General features: G+C 34.6%; 1 long non-coding RNA gene across 1 annotated transcript in view; it reads left to right on the top strand.

Moving 5' to 3' along the window:
* Window positions 1-1,628: 1,628 nt before the first annotated feature.
* Window positions 1,629-9,788, top strand: part of LOC107651193 (uncharacterized) — a 71,051-nt gene continuing 62,891 nt past the window's right edge. Inside the window, exon 1 of the long non-coding RNA XR_008916694.1 lies at window positions 1,629-2,774. This is a non-coding gene — a long non-coding RNA (uncharacterized LOC107651193). The remainder of the gene's footprint in view (window positions 2,775-9,788) is intronic.

Below are 9,788 nucleotides of genomic sequence, written 5' to 3'. Positions count from 1 at the left end.
ATAGGGTGCAAATCTATTCTCTGCTCCCAATGAGTTGGATTGTTTTTCCCTCTTTGATTCACTTTCAAAGCACGTAAAAGTTGAGTATTTCCTGTCTCTGACCTCTTTACCCTTCCAGTGTATTGATGTTCTCCCCCCTCCCACCATGAGCTTCTTTATGACATATAAATTTACCCCCATTTGTTTCTTTTCCCATTTCTTTTAATATTAACATAATTTTAAGCTCTAGTTATATATATATATATGCATACTCATGCATATGTATTTTTGCATGCATATATCTATATACATATTTATGTGTTGTCCTTTCATCCTATACAGTTTGTTGCTGTTCCCTCTAAGTATACTTCTTTTTGCTGCCCAGGTAATAACAAGAGTTTTTAAGAGTTACCAATGACCTCTTTTCTTATAGGGATACATATCATTTTAACTTATTGAGTCTCTTAAATTTTTTTTTTGTTTTTCTTTTTCCCCTCTTTTTAAATTACCTTTTGATGATTCTCTTGAGTTCTGTGCTTGGACATCAAATTTTTGGTTCAGGGCTGGTCTTTAAGAATTCTTGAAATTCTTCTATTTTGTTGAATGACCATACTCTCCCCTGTAAGAATATAGTAAGTTTTGCTGGGTAGTTGATCCTTGGTTGTAGACCTAGTTCCCTTGCTTTCCGGAATATCTTATTCCATGCCTTTCTTTTTTTCAGTGTGGATGCAGCCAGATCCTGAGTAATCCTCACTGTGGTTCCTTGGTATCTGAATGACTTCTTCTTGGCAGCTTGTAATATCTTTTCTTTGGTCTGATAGTTATTGAATTTGGCTATAACATTCCTGGGTGTTGTCAGTTGGGGATTAAGTATAGGAGGTGATTTGTGGATTCTATCAATCTCCACTTTTCCCTCTTGTTCAAGGATTTTGGGGCAGTTTTCTTTAATAATTTCCTGTATTATAATGTCCAGGCTTTTTCTTTTGTCATGGTCTTCTGGTAGGCCAATAATTCTTAAATTGTCTCTCCTTGAATGATTTTCTAAATCCATGTTTTCCTCAATTTTTTCATTCTTTTGGTTTTGTTTTATAGTGTCTTGCTGCCTTGTGAGGTCGCTAGATTCTAGTTGTTGTATTCTTGTTCTTAAAGACTGAATTTCATCCTTAGTTTTTTGGTCGTCCTTTTCCTTTTGGTTGGATTTTCTTTGGAGGTCATCTTTCATCTTCTTCACCTCATCTTTCATCTGCTTTGCCTCATCTTTCATCTCCTTTGCCTCATTTTCCAGCTGGTTGATAATGGCTTTCAAGACACTATTTTCTGTTTCCAGATGACTTATCTTAGTTTTTAAGTTCTTTTCCCAATTGTCTTCAGCCTCTCTTAATTGTGTTTTGAATTGCATTTTGAGTTCTTCCAAAGCCTGTATCCAATTCGCTGGGATTTCTGATTTTCCTTTGCTGATCCCTCCCCCTCTATTTCAATCACTCTTTGCTCATTACCTGTGCAGAAGCTGTCTATTGTAATTTCTTTCTTCTTTTTCTGTTGTTTGCTCAAGTTTACCCCTTCTTTGCTCCCCGTATTTGGCTGTGCTCTTGCTCCTCTCATTTTGTTTTGGTTTTGGGGCTGTCAGTTTCCCCTCTTGGAGCTTTGTCAGTTCTCTTGGTACAGTCTCTAGGGGAGGAATGTTAGCTTCCCTGTCCTCTGGAGGCTTTTGATCAGATTGAGTTCAATTGGGTTGGGCTGTATGTGGTATGAAGCTCTGAGGCTCTGAAGACTCCTGGAAGGCTGGCCCGCCCAGGCTCTCTCCAGTTCTCTCCAGCTGCTTCTCTGCTGTCCGCAAGTGCCTTTGCCCGCCTCCCTAAACTCTGAGGAATTTGGATGGGGTTATGTTTAACTGGATTGGTCTGGATGTGCCCGAGGCAAGGGTGAGACTGGAGCCCTATGGAGGGACCCAGCCATGGCCCCGTTTCTCCCTGGCTTCCTTCCTGCTATCCAAACTGGATGCACCAAGCCCGGCACCCCACTGCTCACAATGTAGACCCTCCAAACCAGCACCTTTGCCCACTCAGAGGTTCCAGCTGCTGCTGGGGGCTCAGTCCTCTTGATTGTGGGGGAGGGGTCCTGGGACCTTCGCTCTGCCTTCCCCTTAGCTCTGAGTATTCTCAAATTCCGGCTTTTTGGGGGTGTACCTTTTGATTTGAGTCCAGAAGGATGGTTCCCCACTTCTGTCCTGTTGTTCAGATTGAATTTTGGTGCCCTAGGAGCATTCAGTCTGTATTGGTTAAGGAAGGGTCTTCCATGAGGTCTGAACTTTTGCTGCTTGCTAAGCTGCCATCTTGACTCCGCCCCAATTTTCCTCTTGTTTTGAATATATCTTGAAATTCATTCCTTTGAAGGAAAATCTTAAGTGGGAGGTCATATAAAAAGAGGAGGAGAGGAAGAAGATATTAAAATTAAGTTAAAAACAAATAACATAAGAAAACAACTTTCCACACAGAAGAGATTCTATAGGAGAATAGGTAAGCTTTAAAAATGGGGAAAACAAGTTTTTTAATGGTCATAATGCATGCCAATTATGAATGCTCATATAAGAGAAGAGACATGATTTATAAAGAGACAGGGACCATACAATGGATATTATCTATAGAGAATTTTTTTACAGAGAAAGACTACTTATGCAGTCTTGGGAGAAAATGAATTGAAGCACCAACTGACAACTGATACTCAGAAGAATGGAAAGAGTATATTCATGGAAGAGATTTTGAGAGAAAAGAGAAAAATGGCAAGAAAAAGCAAAGGTAAATAATAAACTATATAATTAAGGATATAGGAAGATTTGTACAAAAGGACAATATCTTCCCATCCTCTGGAGAAAATGATCATTCTAATACTGAATCACAACAGATAAATAAATCTAAGAGGTCATATCTACAATTCTATCACAAAAACTATTTAGAGGAGAAAACTCAAAGTAATTAGAATAAGAGTCTTAATTCTAAGATGAATATAGAGATTAGAGATTGACTAAATAATCATAAGAATGAAAGAATTAAAGTCTAGATTAGAAAAAGATGGAAGACAAATAATGAAGAGACACAGGTAAAAGAGATACTTTCTAGAATAAGCTAAAATGCATTATAAATACACAAGACATAGAAAAGGATGAAAGAATCAAGGAAATACTATTGACTACTTATATCAAAGAAAATAAAAAATGAAAATTAAATAACTGGATAAAAGAAAACAATTAAATGAGAACTAATAAACATAATCCCCAACCAGAGAAAGGGGTACAAAAAATTGGTGCTTTGATTAGAGGAAAGGAGATAACCAGTAGGATCATATATGCCTTAAAATAGATTAAGCTAAAACTGAAAACACATAGAACTATATTTACAGTAGAAGAGGTAGAAATCATTTTTTGGGAAAAAAGCAGTATTTGAGGAATGAGTAACACATTGCAAATATTTTCAAATTATTAATCAACTAGAGTCCTTTTCTTTGTTTTTGTCTTTAAAAATACTATGTAGGGACCAGGTAAGTGAATCAGTGTTTAGAGAGTCAGACCTGGTGATGACCGTTTCTAGGTTCAATTTTGACCTCAGATATTCCCTTCTCTGTGACCCTAGGCAAGTCACCTAACCACATTGCTTAGCCCTTACTGCTTTTCTGCCTTATAACTGGTATTTAGTTTCAATTCTAAGACAGAAAGCAAGAGCTTAATTTACTATTTGTTATGTGGGATTACTGTAGGAGAAGCAATATTAGGGGAAATTATAGTAATATTTTTTTAAAAATGAAACACTTATAAAGCAGAGTTAAATTCTATGGGTTGTGAATCTATAATGAAATAGGACATTTCTAAGCATTCCTGATGAAAATTTCAGAATTGAGTAGAAACACTGAAATAGAACAGAAATCAAAAGAATCATATAAACATAAATGCACGTATTTGAAAGTAACTGAACAAAGTAGAAAGGGTTTACATTAAAATAGATGAAGATAGTAAGAGTAATCCACAGAACATAAATGCTACCAAGTCAAATAAAGGGGAAGTTAAATAATATAGAAGATCTATGAGTAAAATATTTTTTAATATTTGATGATGTTAATAGAAGTAAGGAAAGGTAAGATAAAAGGAATATACTACAGAAGGAAAAGACTGCAAGAGTGAAGGAACTTATCTTGCATAATATATGAAGACATATAAACAAGGGGGAATGAATATAAGGAATTAGTGACATGAACCCTATTTTCATTTAACTGCAGGCAGAATAAGCAATTGCTGTGATACTGCTTTCAACTAATTAGGGAAAGAAGGAAGGGAAGAGGGAAGATGAATGAAGGTGAATAAAGGGAGGGATTAGTCATAAAATAAACTCTAACTACATGGAAGGGGGCAGCATAGAAAAGAAATGTGTTTAAAATGGAACACAAAGCAAAGATGAGAACCACTAAATGAGGTGTGACCCAGGGAAAGCAAAACAGGAAGGAGAAACAAGTGACATAAAGCACAAGCTCTGCTCCCAAATAAAGACATTTCTCACTGCCGTATTCTGTGTAAATGGGGGATGAAATCAAAGAGGGTCAAAATTATAAGATAATGAAATGAACAGTAAACAATGAATCATCATAATTATAAATATAAATTAGATTAATTCATACAGGAAATGGAAGAGTAATGGTTTTAAAGAATCTTGGGAAAGATGAAGTAATACATCATGAAGTAAGAAAAGCCAGGAGAATTATTTATGCAATAACAACAGGGGAAATAATATATATGTATATATATGTATACATATATATATATATATATATAATTCATGTGTTTGTGTGAGGAGAGAATGTGTGTATGTATGTATATATGTATGTATGTACGTAGGATAGGACCTTATTTTACACAGACACAACATTCCATAACACTTCAAATAAGCTGAAAATTATGCATAATGATGAATGCCATTATTCAATAAGTATTTCTTATATTAACATACTTAGGTACTTTACAAGTAAGTACTTTTTTCCCAAGACTTATAAGAGCTAACATCACTACTCATACATTGGGAACATTTTAAATAACTAAATGATGTTAATGAAACCAAGAAAAGCACTACTCTGATGTGGACACAATTTCTTATGAGTGAGAACAAAGATTGAAGTGGAATCTACTATCTGGTACAAAACAACGTATGGACTCACACTAACACTTCTCAGAGTGAGAATGAGTGTGATTGAATGAATTGCTTCATGGACTTTATGCCTCTCAGGAAAACTGATGTGGATTTAACAAATAGTTTTTTTTTAAGTATTTTTGTCTTAATTTTTTGAGTGACAATTTCATATACCTGACTTCACATGTGTAGAGTACACGTAAATCAGTGTCCCATTTGTATACACACACAAACACATATGAGCATAACTAAAGTAGGAATTTGTTTTCCTTGACTATATATGTTTGTTACAAGGGTATTGTTGCTTGTTCATTTAGTTGTTTTGGCTGACTAGGAAGCCATAGAAACATTTCCTGATCTACCAGAAAGTTTCTCCATATACAAATATAACCATTGCCTCACTATTTTGGGCCAATAATGTTCTTGAGATCGCCTCTTTGTCTTTTAGGGAACTAACTAGGTTAATCCACATGATGAAAGAATGAAAAAATTTCTGGTAGATATTGATCTTATCACAGAATGGGATTAGGAAATGAACAGAGAATCTTGAAAGAGATAATGAGGTCACAAAGCTATGGCAAAAGACAAGAGTTGGGTTCAAGCATAGAAAAAAATTATCTGGAGTTAAGTATGACTTTAGAATTCCATTTTGAAGTTAAATTACCCTTCATCTACATTTTACTTTGCCATTTTGAAGTTAAATTACCCTTCATCTACATTTTACTTTGTCATTTTGAAGTTAAATTACCCTTCATCTACATTTTACTTTGCCATTTTGAAGTTGTTACCCTTCATCTACATTTTACTTTGCCCCTGACATTTCTTGCTTATCAGTCCTTGTTGGGTGCAGTCATGCCAGGGGAGAGTTGATCTATCACCCATGAAGTGCAACCTTGCCCCCTCTGCTCCATTATAGAGCATCTTCAATAATCCTTTGTTCCTCCACTATCTCTAATTAAGAGAATAAGAGGAGGTATACAGAGAGAAGATAGAAAGCATGAGACCCATCTTCTTTGACTGGATGATGTAATTTGGATATATAGCATTGATTATGCCAAGAAGGAATCCAAAGTTGAGTTTGATAACTCTTGAGGGCTCTAGGACATCTGTTGGTAACTGGGATCAGTGCCCGTTAAGAGGAATGTTCCCTTTTTGTGCCAAGTTTTCAACCACCTCCTCTCCCCCTTCCTGTGTCCCAGACTCCTTTGGTTGACCTTCAGGTAGCTATGTAAACTTCCCTCTTCCTAAAATAAGTTAGGCAGACCCCTAAAATCAAACTGTTGTGGAAATCTTTCCTTTCCCAATCCCAACAAATTAACATAAAAACAGTTTAATGCTAGGAATTTGAATGATATCCTTACAGAAGAATATCTATATCTATGTTGTTGTTTAGATGTCTCAGTTATGTCTTGACTCTTCATAATCCCATTTGAGATTTTCTTGACAAAGTTGCTGGAGTGCTTTACCATTTTCTTCCAAAGTTCATTTTATACATGAAGAAACTGTCATAAACACATTTAAGTGACTTGCCCAAGGGCAACAGCTATTAAGTAAATGTCTTAGGCCATCTCTGACTTCAGAAAGAAGAGTGCATTGCACCACCTAGCTGCCTTGTATATCTTCAAATCTAGCTAGCTAGCTAGCTGAAGCCAATGCCTCTCCTAGGGCTTGCTTGGAGCTCAGTCATAGGGATATATTATCAGAATAATGACTTTTATACTTAGGCTTTCCTCTCCTCTGCTCAGCTGATAAGGTTAATAATGCTATATATACTTGGGTCCAGGATGTTTAGAGGTATTATGCGCTGATTAGATAGGAATAACTATTGTAACTGAATTTTATAGAGGTTTTTCCTCTGAAGAGCTTTTTTGGTGTAATTTATGTGTGAACACATGTTAAAAAACCTATTGTTTGAAATCTTTTGCCAGAACAGAGCAGTGGAGAAAATCATCTTAAGGATATCCATAGCTGAAATTATGGTTAGGGAAGGGGAAAGCTCTATATACATTAGACAAGTAGTATGGGAAAACACACCTTAGAGAAGAACAGAAGTCAGTCAATAAACAAATAATTATTAATCACTTATTGTGTGTTAAATACTCTGTTATGGGCTAGCAAAGAAAAGTAAAAATATTATATTTTCTGAAGAAAGTTCTACTGTAGGATAATACCCTGCAAACTAAGATCATAACTATAATCATGTTTTCCATTTCCTATCCATTCACACACTTTCCAACTCCTTGCAATTCTGCTTTCAAGATCACTACTCAATTGAAATTGCTTTGTCTAAGGTTTTGTCTGATCGCTTAATAGCTAAATTCATGACATTTTCTCAGTCCTCATTCTTTTTGAGCTCTCTGAAACATTTGGCACTTTTGACCATCCACTTGGTTTGTGACATTAAATTCTTCATCTATATTGTTCTTTGATACCCTTGTTGATGCTTTTGGTCTTTTCTCTCCAATCAATTCTTTATGTAATTGACAAAAAAGTCAAAAAAGCACCTTGTAGTTCTCTTATTGAAGAAGCTTCAGTAGTTCCTATGTTGTCTTTAGTATAAATTCAAATTTAACTTGGAATTGATTTCAAGGCTCCACCCCATCCTTTGAGAACCATTTCATCACATTTCCGTTCCCTATATTAGCCTATTTGCTGTTCTTCTTCAGTATTCAATCTCTTATTTCCAGATCTTTGAGGAAAGAATTTGATAAAATGTTAAAGAAAAAGATTTGAATTGACATAAGCATATAAATTGAAGCCTTCAAGTATAAAATATGAAAAGGTAGTTTATAAGGTTGGTACTGAACTCTTTGAAAAAGGAGGAAGAGAAACTTATCAATAGATAATATCAACAAGAATATTAATTTTGATCTCTTCAAAAGAAATAACCAGATTTCCCATGAAAATGTCTTTTTATTTTTAGATCCATGTTAAAATCAATTCTAATAATTATTTATTTGTCTATTCAATGAGTACTTTTAAGTTATCCTCTCCTCCCATTAAGCTACATATTCTTTCTTCCTTCAAATTTAACTCCAGAAACCATCAGCCAAATATTTGTTTTTTTTTTCTTACATATATAAATAACCATGAGGCTTTTCTAAAAATCTTCAGTGGCTATCTATTGACTCAATAAGTTCAGTCTTTTCTATCTCTAAGTTTATGTTTTCAGAAAGCCGACACTTTTTCACTTTCTAGTCTTGTCTCATATTTCTTACCTCAATGTGTCCTTTTTCAATCATGCTGCACTATTTTGTGTCATTGCTTATGAAGTTCAATCTGACTAGAAGGTTCTTCTTGCTCCAAATCATGGATGATCAGTCTCCTACTCTTTCTTTAAAACAAGTTTCAAATGCTAACTCTCAAGTGAAATTTCCCCTAATCCTCAATATTAATAAGTAATATCTCTTTTTCATATATCCTTATCAGGTTTTTAAAAATTACACCTTGAATGAAGTTGTCATGGAATATGGTATGTTATATTTTATATTTTGTATCTTATTCTCTTACTAAACTAAATTCTTCAAGAGGTTAGGGAAAGTTTACATCTAAACTTTTTATCTCTCCCTATATCTACTACAAAACTGTGCAATCATAAGTGTTTAATATTTGTTGACTTGAACTGAATTAATGAATTTCAAAAAGGAGTAGAAAAAATTCTACTCAACTCCCATTTTCTTTTGGTCCCCAGGAATTTCTCCAGCCTTTTACCATCCCTCTATTTCTGCTTGATGTCAGATATCATAGGAAACAATAAATAACAATATTCTGCATGGATTCATCACTAAATGATTAGCATACTCCTATCCTCTCTTAGTATTTCCATTTCAGTTATTCTCTACTCAGAACTGTCAACAACGTACAATCTTCATTCTTCATACTAAACTGCTTCCTTTCTTATTCTCTTCTAGATCATCTTTACCTTTCTAAAGTACTTTTCCACAACTATCTGATACTATGTACTCTTCAATGCGTTCTCTACAATGAATGAATTTCTCTTCATCTTAACATTATCCTTTTCTCTGTGGATGCATCCTCTAGCATTAAGACAATGTTCCCTCTATATCAAACTGCTTTCACAAATAGCTTTTCCAGTCCTGGCTACTCTTTCTTATATACTTCCAATATGGATGACTCAGTATACTCTGTTTCCCATTGCTACTTCCAGACTCTTCCTCTACCAAAGCACTTCTTTTAAGTTTCATACTATGTGAACAACTTATCATCTAACCCTGATACCTTATCAGATTGTAGAACATTTTCTATTTTCTGAATGAATTCACTTCTTCACTTAGTTTTTTCTAAACCCTAACATTTAACCTCATTCTAGGAGATTTACCATAATATTGATAATCTCTTAAACACTCTAACTTCTCAGTTCCTCTATCATTTTTATGCCTATCATTTGCTCTTCATTTTACATGCAGATATTATCATCTTTGATCTTGGCATCATCCTGGTAAGTAATTTAACTTGTTTTCTCTGCAGTAAAATGTGGATAATATCACCCATATAAGAGTATTGCTGTAAGGAAAAAATGAGATAATAATTGTAACATACTTAGAGAAATGCCTGGCACATAGTAGGTTCTACATAAATGCTAGCTTATCATAATCAGTAATATTAGATTATTATCTAATT

This window comes from Monodelphis domestica, chromosome 2 (assembly GCF_027887165.1).
Source record: "Monodelphis domestica isolate mMonDom1 chromosome 2, mMonDom1.pri, whole genome shotgun sequence".
NCBI classification, from domain to species: Eukaryota; Metazoa; Chordata; class Mammalia; order Didelphimorphia; family Didelphidae; genus Monodelphis; species Monodelphis domestica.
Note: the sequence above shows the minus strand (reverse complement) of the source record. Positions and strands in the feature narration are given on the sequence as shown.